Here is a 15,616-nt window from a genome sequence, read left to right as displayed (position 1 = left end):
ACACGCAGACACACACACATACACACACACGGAGGCACGCACGCACGCGCGCACGCGCACGCACACACTTGTTCCGACGCCACTGGGCTGAGCAGCTTTAGTTAGGAGCCCTGCAACATGTTTCTAACCTGGCAAATAAACTTGCGCAGCCGCTAAGCAATGCTGTCGTGAGCACCTACCCAAATATACCATCCGAACGAATCTGTAGGCATAAAATTATGCTCGAAGTGAAAGGCATTCTTCCTTTTCCCACACATTTTAAAACCCCGTCCACTCGGATTTATAAGCTCGGGCGCGATGGTGGTGTCACGGTCTTCCGCGTGTGCGCAGCCTCGCACAGCTTCGTGTGCAGTAGCAGTAGGGAGACGAGAAGGGAGGCCGCGAGGGAGTGGTAGTGGTAGAATTTGGTTGCCCGTAACTCTGTTAATACAAGCAGAATTAAAGAACACGTTGTGAAATATGCGTGAGGAGATGGCCCTTTGTACCACACGCGTTTCACACATTTTATAAGAGGAGTTGTTGCGCCCCGCGTGCTCTTTCCCGTGTCAGATAAACAGCACGAGCGATATTCACATGTAATTCCCCCGACTTCCTCTAAAAAAAATTGACCGCTCCGGCTTGCTTAACTTCCGCAATTCAATGCGCAGAAACCCTGCAGTCGCAGGGGCGTATTACCTATTTTTATTCGAATTCCTGCAAGAGTAGTGTATTTGCAGCTCAGCCTTCGTGCACGATTTTGCCGCCAGACCGCGGACCTCTTAAAGAGGTCCTGAACCACCCCTCGGGCTTGGTGAAAAAAGTCGCAGTTTCGCCCGAAAGGGGAAGCATCGATTGCGATAGCAAATTAGCAGAGAGCTATACGAAGCAAGAATAGTAGTTTAATGGGCCGTATAAAGTTGTAAACATTCGCTTACTAAATAGACATGCACGATGTCAAGCGCTCACATGTAAACATGAGCTACCGGCACTCGGCGCATGCACTTTGTCCCCATCACAGATCGCTTTGAAAAAGAGGCCCGCGCGGGCGCGCTGTGAGCAGCAGCCGACTAAAGCCCCTTAAGGGGCTTTACAGCCGACGGAGCATAACGCACCCCCCCCCCCCCCCTTCCTCTCCGTCGCCTCGCCCCCGTGCCTCGCGCGAAAGACCGCGCGCTTCCGGCCTGCCTGCCTCCCTCCCTCGCGTGCGCTACATTGAGCCGCGGTTGCCGGTTCACCCTCGTACGCCTTCACTCGCTTTCACTCGCACGCACAGTGTACGGCGCGCGGCGATGATTTTGTCGCCGTTGGACTATATACGGAACCTCACAGCGACGACGACGGTGACGCCGATGGTAGGGATGCGCTTGGAGTGTCCATATAATTGCTATCGCAATAAAAACATAGTCCGCGGTTAGCTTACACTGCTGTGAACATCTCAGCCAATTATCGCAGTCGTGCGCGACGCGTGGAGCTCGCAAGTGGAGCGCGAAGTCACCTTTCTCTCAAACGCTACCTTTTCAACAGACGCCTGCTCCTCACCCTTTTCTGGATGCTTTATTTCGTAATATAGCAGATTCGAATACGCGCCTGCTACTGGTCAATAGCTAACATTAGTCAAGAAGGGTGTTTGGATCAGTGCGCTTCTTCCTACTGTTACTGTGTATATTTATTGACGAACTTTAATAAACAGACTGAAGTAAGCGAAAATCTGCTTTCGGATTTCGATAATAATTACGTGCTTCCGGAAGAAGCCGATTATCATCGGCTCACGCTCGGCCGCGGCCGCCCACGTAGGAATTAAACTTTGGCCACCCTGCTTACCTGTGTCGTAGCCGGTGGGTCTCGCTAATTTCGACTAATTGAACGCTCAACTATACTCGAACCACGCAGACCACACGCACACTTGCCAGCGTGCCCTCACTCCTGGCCGCTCCTGGTTAGACGCCTTGGCAGACCACTTCGTAGTGAGCTTTTGATAGCGCTTCAAAACGCTAAGTTGGATTTGCCGAATATCCGTCGGTCAAGTTGGTGAAGGACAAAGCCGGTCCGCACCTCGTAGCGCGGTGAGACATGAGTATATGAGCGCGAGCACACATTCAAACCCTGTCGTGCACAAAGGAAACGCAGCGCATACACACTACAGTTGCATGTAGCTGCGGTCTGCTATGTAGCGCGAGTCCACTGGCTGAGTGCACTGCGGCTCGCTGAGGTCAATCGCGTTTAGCTTACGTTTGGCGCGTCGTATTCGCCAAAATCCGAACTAGTGGCGCCTACGTCCAAAATGAAATTTGAACTGCGCGCCACGGTGACGTTCAGTAAGCGAAGCGTTGTGGGCACGCCCCTCTCCGCCGCATCCTTCGCAGTAAGGCATTGAAGGAGCGGAAGCACCGCGAAGGGCCAGTTTGATTGCCAATAACTCCGCTTCTGCTGAACGCGTTGAAGTGCTTTTTGCGGCAAAGTATTTTGGAAATAGCCGACTTCCATGTGATGTCGCGGGATGCTGAAGGTCCACGCCACTTGACCAAAAGCAGCTGCAGCGGCGAATAGACCGCTCTGTCTTGGCTCAGTTTCTCCATGGCCGCGCGTTTGCGTTTTGTGCAAAAAACCGTACCGGCTAGAGACCCTACATAAAACAGCGTTGCATGTAGGCTCTCTAGTCCGGCGTCTGTTGGGCGCCGTTTTACTCACGGACGGCAGCAAAGGGCGTGATGGCGTATGTAACGTCACTACTCCCCGCTTGGGTGGCGGGTGATTTGAATTTCGATAAAGGTATTCGGAGCCTTCAGATGCGATTTGCTCGTAAACGAAGTCTTTTCTTGGCACGAAACAAGCGTTGTAAGGTTTTTGGAATGGTATTTAAACAGTCCACGTCGACTTAGTATTTTCCTTTAGTTTCCCTCTAAGGGCAGTGCCAAAAAGTCGGAAGACGCTGGCGGTGTGCGGCCGCCTCTAGCGGTAGCTCTCCTGCCGTCATCGGGGAGGTACGTGAAGGTGCTTGTACCACCTTCTAAATCCGACCGGGGTTTTCATTGGCCTCCCCATAACCACCTAAAAGGGTGCGTATGTCCTGTGGAACTGCCTGAGACGCCCGCTAGATGCGCCGGCGGCATAGGCAGCCCCTCGTGACGCCTCCAGTGTCGCTCGCGGACTACCACTCGGGCACGGTAGTAGCCTTCCCGACGGCTTCGCGAAGACGAACGCTGCGCTGGCTGCGCACGGAGTTTCACATTGTACCAACTTTCAAGTGTGACCAGGAAGGCTGAGGGGGGCGCGAACGAATACTGGAGCAGGGCGCGCGCGTCTCCCGCCGCTGCCACCAGCCCCCAGGGGGCGCGCCTCGCCGACGCTGCTGCGACGACGGCAGCGTTCGCCACGGTCGCGTTTCCTCGAAGAGCGCTGCTTTCCTTCCTCGCGCTCCTTTTTCTTGTATTTTTCCAACTTATCTGCTTTCTTTTCTCTCTCTTTTTTTTTTTTCTTTCCTCTTTTCCTCGGCTCGGCGCCGTGCTGAAAATTTTGGCCTGGTTCAGGCGCGTCGGGCGCACGGCGCTGCCGCCCTGGAACCGAGCGCGATATGGAAGCGGGAGCACTCCGAGCAAGCGAGGGAGCAACTGGGCCTCTTCGATTATCCGTCCTGACAGTCCCCGACTGCCCGAAACAGTGCTTTCAGCCAATGAGCGTTGCGTGTGCAGCTTCTCGGACAGTCCAGGACTGTCAGAGACGGATAATCTAAGAGTCCTACTGTGATTTAACAAGATAAAAATATAGAGAAAAAAAACGAAAGAAAATGTGAGCAGCGCTCCACGTGAACCACTGATAAATGTAGCCGTTAGGGCGTGTTGTGCCATGGTCTTGTGCTCTTGTGAAAGCAAGCGAGAGTACTCGTTACCACATGTGCTGCACTTCTTTTACCACTGAATTACTGCTGTTTCGATACAGAAATATTTGCGGCAAGTGGAATAAACATATAGAGGGTGGAGAGAGATACATGGTGGTGCATACTACATAAACTTTGTTAAATACACAAATTTTTGTTTCAAGCCAGACAAATTCACTTTTTCGTTCATGCTTAAGCACAGTGAGAGGCATGTCACTCGTGGCTGTTAATTCTGTTACTACTGAAGTGTAGCATAACATTGCGTGGGCTGTATTCTGTATAAACACTTTTGGGGAATGTGAAAATGTAACTTTCAGTACATGCTAATTGCTGAATCAGTTGGTAGAACAGTCCTCACTTCACTGAGATGCTGTGCAGGATGGCATGCGATGTAAAAGTGAAAGTGTTATCCCCAAATGTGATCAGTCAACGATACGACGCCAGACTCTCCATCAGTTTTGCATGTATATGTGGCCACAGCTTGGACACTCAACATCTGCATTGAACAATTCCAGAACACTTTTGCATATCATTACATTAAAATCGCTTTCCAGGCAAGCAATAACAATTGCATTAAATTTGCGCATTAAGCCACATGCCATGGTGGCTCAGCAGCTAATGTTTTTTGAGCACATAGTTGCGACATCACATTTTGGCTCCAGTGTCAATATTTTTTATTTATTATTTGAGTATACTGTGGGCCCTTCACGGCCCGTGCAGGAGTGGTACAGAAATGTAATGATAAATGCGAGTGCATAGTCAAAAATTTCATGGTGAAAAGTCAATACACTGAATGAGGTTCATAAAAGAGCCGATGTTATTGCAACACACAATATCGTGATTTAACTTGTTCCACTTGGAAATGGTGAGAATGTTGGAAAAATGTCCCTCTACTAACATTTTGGTGTATTGGATGGTCAAAATTAATCCAGAACTCTCCTAGGACCACAGCATTTGTCATAGTCCACTGTGCAGCATTTCATTTCCTTGAGACATTGTACAAAATTGGTGTTTGAGAGTATGTAATTGCTTCATGGCATAGTTCCTGTACAGCAGCCACTGTTTAATGGGATGTGCTGTCATGTACAAATGTTTCTTTTTCAGAGAGGCGCTGCCATTCTTTCTACTTCTCATTGATTTATCCAAGGCTGGTCTACTGGCCCAGTTTGCTCTCAGCTCCAGCTCGCAGGTATGAGTGGCATGTCTGTCAGTTCTTATGATACAGTTGCTAATTAAGACGGGTTTCAGATGGAAAGGTGCTCAGGAATGGGCATAGTATATTTGCAATACACTAAGAGAAGCATTAGTCTTTAGGCTCACCACTTACTGCTTTGGTATGTCTAGAGCACAAGTGGGTAGCTGCTCTGTATGCCTGTATTCATCTACATGTGCAGTGGCCATTTCGACACTATCCCATTGTAGTGGTGTGTTGCCAAAAAACGCCCAGTGGCAGCAAAGTGCTCTATGCTGAATTGTGGTCTGTGCAGGAGGAGGTACGAGAGAACATAGCCCGTGGAATGGCTGTGCTGGGCCCCACGATCACTCTGGACACCATCGTTGAGACACTGGTTATTGGTGTGGGCACCCTTTCAGGTGGGTAGCTAGTCGGGAAGCCTTTTGTTTGGTTGTTTTGTGTGCATTCAGACTCGCCAGATGCATGCAACGAGCAGGAAAAGTTGATGCCTTGTGCTGTTGAACAAACAGAGTGCTCAAAGATATTTTTCTCCCATAGGTGTGAAACGGGCTGGAAGAACTTTGCTGCTTTGCCTGTATGTCAGCATTGGTCAACTATGTTGTCTTCATGACCTTCTTCCCAGCTTGTTTGTCCTTGGTTCTAGAGGTAAGGAAAATAATACCAAAAGCAATGCATTAGTCTGACTTTTTAGTTCTGACCCAGTGTGTGGTCGTTCCGGTCAGAAGCCATTCTGCGCATTTTGGGTGCCATGCAGAAAAAATGCTCTAGTACACAAACACATGTTAGGGGATTTTATTTGAGAAACATTCCTCTATACCCTTGGCTGTCAGCAGTACTTGAGCATAGTATGGTATCGCTCGAAGCCGTCGCCAGGGTGGAGGCCAGGATTTGCACTGCATGTCTTGCAGTAGAAGACAGTCTCCTTCCTGCCTCCTTTCGTCTTTTATCACTGCACACAGCACAGTCCTTGCTGTTGCCATTCACATTCTTATATATGAAGTGTGGCTGCACGAGTCAGCGCGATTGCCATCCATAAAATGCCTGCGCAGGAAATGTTGCCATCCGGTCAGCAGTACGTGCTACAATTTGCGTGCGAAAAGCTCTTCAAGTCCGTTGCAAAAAGTGCTGCCCTCAACTGTAGACAACAAAAAACTGCAATTTGTAATTGAAAACACAGTCAAGAGATGGCGCAACCTACCCAAATAAACAAAGAATGCGAGCAAAGGCACGCGTCGGGCGCTTCCTGACATGTGACCGGAGCCGATATTTTTGCATGGCGGGTGGGCCCGACACATGACTGTGAAGAGTTAATAGGTACTTGAAAACCTTCTTACACTTTCATTTAACTACATGCCTATTACATGTTAACTTTTAATGAATACCTAAAGTACGTATGCAATGCAAATGACGTAGTCAAGCTGGTATTTTCTAGTTTTTATGCAACAGGTTCTTCTAACACAGTAGCTGCTTGGTCCATCACTATTACATGCCGTTGACTTTGCCATGTTATTGGCATGATTCCCATTATTTTGGCCATTTTCAGTTGTCACGAGACAGAGAAGAGGGACGTCCTGTGTGGCAATTGAGTACATTAGCAAGAGTCTTACAACAAGAAGAAGAACAAAAGCCAAATCCAGTCCTCCAGAGGGTAAAGATGATCATGGTGAGTATTGCTGCTTTCATGTAAAAATTCAGATAAATGCATCTAACACAAATATTTGATGCTGCAACTGCTAAGGATTTCAGATGTCTAAGCTGTTCCAATCTGCTTTATACTGGCTGCCACACATAGCCATCTTAGCAGGCACTTGCAACGATACCACTGCGGCACTGACCATATGCTTCATAACTACTATATTCAATAATCTTATAAAATATATGGCACCATACAGGTTTTCATATTGGATAAATATGTCTATATCAAATTATCGGGTATAGGGTTATGGGGCGTGTGCGCTTTTTCGATAGGGAAGAACGGTTGGAACCCTCTCAGCATAAAAGCCAGTCTGCATTATTCTTGGTAGCACATGCATGCCTACTTCAGCAGCTCTGTGCTCTTCTGGTCTACCTTACCTTCCTTCTTTTTTTTTCTTCTTTAATCACGGGCACATTGTTTTTGTGAGCTTCTGCTGAATCTAAACTTGGGTTATGAACAGTCTTGTTCTGTTTATTGAACCTTCAATCCTCCATAGATAAATTAGGTATGTCTGTGCTTTCTAAAGGTGAACTGAGGAACTCCATATTAATAAATTCTTTTAATGCAGACTGGCTGTGTAGGAATTGACATAAATAAGATAACAATGCATTGATGCCCTGTGTTGTATGCCATATTCAGTACTGCGCAATCTCATTTCATTGAGATAGCAATTATATGGACACTCCAGGCAAATTTTCGTCGTCACTGTGATATTCTGTATATATTTATGCAATATAGGGTGTTTCAGCGAACACTTTCAAAATTTTTTAAAGGTTGCCTTTGGCAGATAGCACTATTGTGGTTAATGAGCTGGTCTTCTCGAAGAGGTGGACGTTACTTGCACAAGAAATTGAAATGCCTAATCGACTAATTAACGAAAAATCACTAATTAAGTTTGGAACTAATTACCTGATGGCCTATATTGCAATTTACAAATTGTAGCCATGGAGTTCGCAAGGCGGGTCCACTTGGAACGAATTCTCAGGATGACACTAGTTTCAAGATATTAATTACCGAACTTTGCAGAGAAATGCATTGGCATTCCAGTTACTTTTGTGCTTCAATGCATAAAGCGACGTTTTCTTTAAGCAAGTAACTGGAACGCCAATGCATTTCTCCGCAAAGTTCGGGAATTAATATCTCGAGAAACTGGTGTCATCCCGAGAATTGGTTCCAAGTGGATGAGCCTTGCAAACTCCACGGCTACAATTTGTAATTTCAATTTCTTGTGCAAGTAATGTCCGCCTCTTCGAGTAGACCAGCTCATGAACTAGAATTGTGCTATCTTCCACAGACAACCTTTAAGAATTTTTGAATGTGTTCGCTAAAGCACCCGGTATATGTATGCTATGTGTTTATATATGCTGTATGTGCAAGGTAGATGCTGTACTATTCAACCACCAAAGTTGCTTAGGCCAGCGTGATGTTCTTGAATGAATTATTCCTCAGAATTTTTTTAGCATTGCAACCCGCAAACAAAAGTCATGAAACATTTCATTCACATCGTATGCCTTTTATCTTAAATCTTCTCAGACTATTAAAAAAAGTTTGAAACAATAGTCGTGTTCACAGTCTGCAAAGTGATGTAATTTCACTGGTGCCGCTCTTTATGGGCAGCACAGTGGCACCTGTGCAATGCCATTACAGGCCCTTCACGACATGTAAAAGCATTTAAAGGTGCCAGAAATTTCGGCGCACCCACGTATATCGTGTTCACGTATAGTTGCACCCGCGCACTATGCAAGGAGTTCAAGCACAACACTACAACTTGCTATTGCTTTCACTGCTTCACCCTTATAGCGAAACTGCCTTTTTCTTTTCTTTTACTGTTTTTTTTCTCAAGAACACTATGCTTTGCAGCCATATATGGCTTATCTTGCGTATATTTGCGAAAACATTTTGGCATATAATGTTGTGGAGTTTGTCGTTTCCTTGTGACTCCAATCTTATATCTATGCAGTCGGCTGGGCTTATGCTTGTGCACACGCATAGTCGGTGGATGGCAGGCAGCCCAGGAACGCAGGGCCCAGACCCCATTGCATCTGACAAGCTTGCCTGGGGGCCTTACTTTCAAAGGTATGCAGCTGTTCCGTGCTCTTTCAGTGCATTCATTGTATAATCGCCAATTCACTTCAAAGTGCTGTGAAGTTATGTGTACTTGTATTGGATAAATATTCAACAAAACAGCCTCAGGATAGCCCGTGTCATTTCTGTTGAGCACTATCGATGAAGTAGGAATTCAGGGATAGAATGTGTGTGAACAGCTTTGTGCAAAAAATCTCATGAACACTATTGGTGTGCATGATATATTGAACTGTTGGCACCATCTCTTTCTAAAGCATAAGGGGCATGTTATGATTGTTATAGCATTTCCCAGTACTATATGTGTGGCAAGTCAAGTCCAGTGGATGTGTGGGACAACCGTGCATGCTTTATATTGGTGTATCATTTGCAGCTGTGCCAATGAAAAAAAAAAAAAAAAAAAAAGAAATCGAATGTATACTTTGTGCATTTGTACATTTTATGTGCAATACAAATCAAAAAGTTATCCACAGGAACTGAAACCTTTGTCTCCTCAATTGTATCTGGCGGGCAAATTGCACCCAGTTTAGGTCAGAAAGTGAAACATAGACATTTAGCAATACAGGATAGCATTGAAAGTGATCTGATCCGAGAAGACCCCTCCATGCTAATAAAGTCAAAGGTTGGTTGACACTTCTTCGGTCAGGATTATTCGTAGTTAAAATGGACTCTGACCAAAATTTTTGAAACTTGTTGTATATTCCTTGTGTGTGGTCAGTGTCCATTTTTACCTTCCATCATTCATGCATGTGCCTACATTGAGATGCGAGATGATTGTGTTTCTAATTGGACAACCAGCTGGTCTATGAGTCAGCGATGTTCAGTGAGGCCTTTGGCTTTTCCTTGTGCAGATGGCTGGCGGTGAGCCCTGAGCAGCTGGTGTTGCTCGTGCTGGCATCAGCGCTGGCTGTCAAATACATCTTCTTTGAGAATCGGGAGGAGCTAGAGCTGCATTTTGCACAACAGAGTCACCCGTGGGAAGAGAAGGCTTGCCTAGGCGACTCCACAAACGGTAAGTGTTTCATGCGGCTTACCCAAACCTGGTTTAAATGGCTGCTGCTTGTGTAGTGTGGCAGTGAAATGCAAAGGTTGCTTTTATTTGCTGGAGCATGCTGGTTCTGTATGTTTTGGTTGCAACCACCGACCTTCATTGGCAGCCACATCACATTAAAGTATTACTGTGGATGAATGCTGGTGGGTGAAATACTGAATCACAGGAGCTCTTATGCTGCTTAGAAACAAGCTGAGCATAACATTGTACTGCCTACCATTGAGCTTTCATGGGATTTTAGAAATGGAGGCTTGTGAACTTGAAAAAAATTATTTCACTACCTGCTTGTGCACTGCTGCTGCCCTGCGATGCAAATTACCATCAACTCCAGTCCACATTTGGCCTGATGGCCAAATGCATGAGTTATCTTGGATTCTAATGGACAGTAATATTCTCAAGTACATAGGACGAAGGCATTCAGCGTTTAGTGCTGAATCATACTGTACTGATCTTGCAACAGTTTGTGTGCGACAAATTGTATGGAGAGAATAGCATTAGTCAATCTCTTCTGAGCAGAATATTTTTGCCTGCAAAAAATAAAAAAATAAAAAAGTGAATTGCACTCAGGTGTTTCTGTTTGCAGTGAGAACATACAAAAATGTTTTAACACCACCTGCTGCCTCGGGATGAAGTTTGTCAGCTGTTATGAAAATTCAGTATGGGCATCCAGCACAAAAGCTTTATATCCTCACTTCTACAAGTTTTTTGAGTTGGAAAGCAAACTCTCACTCATCTAGTGGCACCTAGTAAGACGGTTGATATTGCTTACAATAACAGGTAATGCTTACAATTCTTGTGCCTGAATGAATACAGCCACATGGCTTTCGTGGAGTGTTCAGCTTCATCGCAGTAGTTTGTACACCAGTGCTTTGCTTGTAGTGCCTCACCGTCCAAACAAGTGATAGTAATGCACTGGTGTGAGAATCCAGCTTTCTCTCGCTTATGCATCCCCTCCTCACAGGAGCTCTGAACGCATTGCTTAATCGCACCAGTTATTTTGAAAAGGTTACTCTTTCAGGTGACTGCCCTTTGTGAACGTGTGTGATAACAAACTCACAGGTGCGGAAGGGTCCACTGGGAGCCGCCCTAGCACACCTTCCACGCAGCCTGCTTGCCCCACTGAGCCTCGTGTGGACTTTGTGCTGGGGGCTGATGACTGCTGGGAAATGGTGGACAAAGGTTGCCAGACAGAGGAGAACCCTGAGCAGGAGCCTGATCCTGAACCCCGCAGCCTAGAGGAATGTATTGCTGTACTGCAGGGACAGGTATGTACTTAGTCGTAACCAGCATACTGCAGAATGCCGAGCCTGATTGTTTTTAAGCAGCAGTGGCAAAGGTTTTTTGAGTTGCCTGTCATGCATGCAATGCATATGTAGCAGTTATTTTTTATGATGCCACTGATTTCTTTAAAACTAATGTTTATGAACTGTCTTATAAATTTGAGAACAGGGTGTGCCAGCAGTTTTCTGTTGAATGAGCAGAGCATGATTCTTATTTTTGTTGGGAACGCGGAAGGCATTTCATTACTGGGCACTCTATGGCAGTAGAGGAGGGGGCAACGGATGTGGGGACAGGAAAAAAAATTTGGGGATTGGCCACCCCTCTCTCTACCCCCTTTGGAGCCATCTATTTTCATAAAACTGTTTCTATGAATGCAAACACTGCTTTGAACTCCCTGTTTCATTGATTAGCTATGAAGACATGCTGTGAAGGTTGCCAGATTAATTCTTGACACATCGGCATTTTCTTGTACTGCACTGTTGCATGTAATTAATTATCCTCATGTGCAAGAAAACCGGTATAAATGGTGACATAAAACTGTTTTCAAGAGCCATGAAATATACATGTGTACTCCACGTGATGCACAATTCTGGCATATCCTTCTGATCATGTGGACATTGTGATGAACCTAGCACTTGTACATGATTACTACAGTACAATGGTGTGGTGTTCAGCATTGGTAGCATAAGAATGAAATCTGATCTGCATAGCCAGAACTCTGAGCTGCACTTGCCCTGGCCTGTTTTTTTGGCTGGCATATTTAGACTAGCTCTTGCATGGTGCTCATCTTGCTTTTTGTGTTTTAATGTGTAAAATGGCATACAGGATGTTCTAGAACCAGTGCTTGCTTGAAGGTTTTGTTGGGACATAGTATATTGTTGCTAAGTGCATTGCTGAGAACCTACAAATTCAAGGAAAAGCCCACACTATCTATTTTATTTATTTAGGAGATACTGTCCGTGATAATGGTGCTAAAAATGCTAGGACATCAACCCAGCAACGACTGCACTGTTGGTCACAAGAAACTACAGGGGCTGCTGATACCAGTAAATAAAACAGTACACATCAGCACATAAAGCTTGCTGTCATCTATGTAGTCTCCACATAGCAAATGAGGAAAATGCCATTGCCATGACATCACTCACACTTATGATTGCTTTTATTTGAAGTCTCTGTGAAGTAGGCAAGGGCGAGAAGGAGCAATGATGAGCAAGAACTGTTTTGTTGTTCCAAACACCTCTAGCTGAGCAATTACTGTACCTTTATGGAAAAACGTAATTATATCGCTTCCCACAGACAGTGCCTTAGTGATCTGCACATTAAGGACACAATTCCTTAACATGAAAGTGTTTTATGCTGGGGGTCCACCATCAACTTCCTGTAACGGATGTGACATCGGTGCGAACGCTTAAAATATGCCCTCTTGACAGGGATCGCACCGCCTTCTAGGAGCGGTGAAGCAAAGTACTGCATCATGACACTAATGAGCACCGACAGTGAGCGCTTCGGTAGTGTCAGTGTAGTGGAGGCCTGCTGAGGTGACGACGCAGTTTCTAAACATAGTTTGGTCTTTTGCGTCCGGTTAGCCTGTGACGCATCATCGCCTACAGAGTGGAGCTTCAACGTGCATCAGCAGTGTTTACACGCCGCCTATTGCTTCGCTTGTGGTGGCACCAGCTACGAAAATTGCTGCGCTAGGCAGTGCAGAAAGGCAACGATGTCGACGGACGAATCTTGCTTTGGTTCGGCAAGAGATACGCCAGCGTGAATCAGAACGCTTTAGCGCGTTCACGGCGCACTCTGCAAACTCTGTCACTCGCATTCCTGAAGCTGAGCGCATCGCAACTCAACTGGCTGCCCAAGACACTGCGGAACCGGACCAAAATGCTCGTACCTTCGCCGAAGCGACTCTGCAGCAGGACGCCACGCGCCAAGCACACCTGCAACACGGTCGCCGACCCGCAAATCATGCGCCTTTCGCTGCAACGGACTGCGAGTTCATGAAGCAAGTATGCAACAGCTTCTGTGAAGACACGTTTCACTTTCGTGTTCTACCGATTCCTATGAAAGAGGGATCAACCATAACTTTTTAATTTATTCAGGTGTATTGGTTCACATAACATAATTAGGAGAACATATTGTCACAGGCATGACAGAAAATTGCTCTCCTGGTTTTCTGGTCTTCATTTGGAGTGTTTTTCATCCAGCAAAGCTCCTGCCACACTATAACGGTTCCTAAACATGACCTATGAGATTGCTCCGTTCAATTATACAGTGCTCTCTGTTCGCCCACAAACTTGTATTGTTCATATTGTTTGGCTAAAGTAATGTATATCTGAGACTGCTGCTCCAGTTTGCCCAGACCCGTGGCCGTGCTCTTGCCTGGAGGTAGGGTGCTTTTATGCAATGGGCTTGTTGCACAGTCAAACCTTGTTTTGACTAAGTTGCATGCGACACAAAAATACCTTAGTTATACTATGTATATCCAGTATTCCTTATAAGCATATATTCTTTCCATGCTGATAGGCAGGAGGCATTTTAGATTTACCTTAATATACCTCAGAATTATTTACATTTTTGTTCCTTATATTGAGGCTCGACCATGTACCATTATTCTGTCGCTGCTTTAACAGGACGGTGCTCGGAGCCTGACAGATGAGGAAGTGCTCCGGCTGTGCGAGGCCCACAAGCTGGCGGCCTACCGTCTCGAGCAAGCAGTGGGCAGCGCGATGCGGGGCGTGTCCCTTCGGCGGCGGCTGCTGGAGCGGCAGGGGGCATGTCCCCTGGAGGGCCTGCCTTTCCATGGCTACGACTACACAGCTGTGCAGGGAGCCTGCTGCGAGAACGTGGTTGGCTTCATGCCCGTGCCAGTGGGCATAGCCGGCCCACTGCTGCTCGATGGCCGGCAGTTTCACGTGCCCATGGCCACCACCGAGGGTTGCCTGGTGGCCAGTACCAACCGGGGTTGCCGAGCCCTGTCGGTAAGCCAGTTGCCACTGCTCTTGGTGGTCTTTCCCCCACCATGCCCCTGGTATTTTTTTGTCGTTGCTTACTTTAGGCCCTTGTCTTGTGCATTGGCATGAAAGTTTCTTTTGTGAGGCGGTTTCCGGAAGAGTAGGCAGGCGTTGTTTCCCTTCCAGTGGGAGTTGCCAGCCTGCTTAACAATAATAACTGTTTGTTCAGCACTTTTTTTTTTACATGGTTCATGCCTGGTGAAGCTTCATGGGGCTTGTATGACAGTGCCTTGTATGACAGCCGAAGTTCCTTTTTTTTTTTTCTCTGTCAGTTGTATATATGTATGCTATCAAGCCAAATAATAATAAATAAATTTTTGTAATTGTGAACCTAAAAGCTGGCAGCAAGCTATATTTATAACTTTACTATGAATACATGCCAATTTCATTTTTTTTTCATTGGGCTTCACCACTACACGTCTGCGTCGTGTAAGAAAGACAACTTTTGCCCTCTCATGGACAGTTCATAACAGAATAGCGCAACACACATAGAGGACATAGCGGTGCAAATAATAATCATAGTAACTCTCCCAAGCTAATAACGTGTGCAGATGACAATATTTTTTCAGCGGTACATCCATTCAAGAACTTGAGCACCGGTGGATTACCTAAATAAGCTTGTGGGTTGGCTTAGTTCAAATAAATTACAACTAAATGTTAGTAAAACGAAGTACATAATATTCACTCCAATCAATAAGCCACGTAAATACAATACAACTATTTCGTTTGAGGGCAGACAGTTAGAGCAGGTAAAAAGCCAGAAGTTCTTAGGAGTTTGGTTTACTGAAGGCTTGACGTGGTATACACATGTAGAAAAACTAACCATAGAATTTAGTCAAATTGTTGGATGCTTATACAAACTCAGCCCAGTCCTTTCAAAATGATTACAATATGCATTATATTATGCTCTGTTCTATTCTAGAATAACATACTGAATTTTGGTAAGGAGTACTACCACACAAACTAATTATCAAGAACTACAATACCCGCAGAAAAGAGTTCTACGAGCATACAAACAATATCATGGCCTTATCGGGGCTTTGAAAACTAAACCACTTTTGGAAAAATATTCAATGCTAAAAGTAACACAACTATACTATTTTAAGCTTTTACGATGGATTATGCAAAACAAGCCTGGATGTTTTCAGACTACATCAGCGGGTACAAAGTACAACATGCATCAGCAATGCAAAAAAACACCAATGCCGAGGACAAATTATGGTAAACAGCACATAGAAAACCAAGTACCTGCATTGCTAAATAGCTTACATAGTCTCATAGATTCTGATCATATTCTACTACCATGGTCAAGTCCATCCTGACACGTCATGATATTGAGTTTGTCTAAATAATGAAGTGTTTCGTGTTTGTATCGTCTAACTTTGTCATTTTGCATTTTGTTTCACTTTATTTCAACTTATGTACAAGTTGTGTGAATGTTGAC

The 15,616-nt window shown here is 45.5% G+C and overlaps 1 protein-coding gene and 1 pseudogene across 3 annotated transcripts in view; both read left to right on the top strand.

Annotated features, from left to right (window-relative positions):
- LOC119435775 (ubiA prenyltransferase domain-containing protein 1 homolog) overlaps positions 1 to 15,616 on the top strand; it is a 179,407-nt gene that overhangs the window by 140,936 nt on the left and 22,855 nt on the right. The window lies entirely within an intron of this gene.
- LOC119435778 (3-hydroxy-3-methylglutaryl-coenzyme A reductase-like) overlaps positions 1 to 15,616 on the top strand; it is a 29,831-nt pseudogene that overhangs the window by 3,737 nt on the left and 10,478 nt on the right.

This window comes from Dermacentor silvarum, unplaced genomic scaffold (assembly GCF_013339745.2).
Source record: "Dermacentor silvarum isolate Dsil-2018 unplaced genomic scaffold, BIME_Dsil_1.4 Seq905, whole genome shotgun sequence".
NCBI lineage: Eukaryota > Metazoa > Arthropoda > Arachnida > Ixodida > Ixodidae > Dermacentor > Dermacentor silvarum.
The sequence above is the reverse complement of the archived record's forward strand: the minus strand, read 5'-3'. Positions and strand labels throughout refer to the sequence as shown.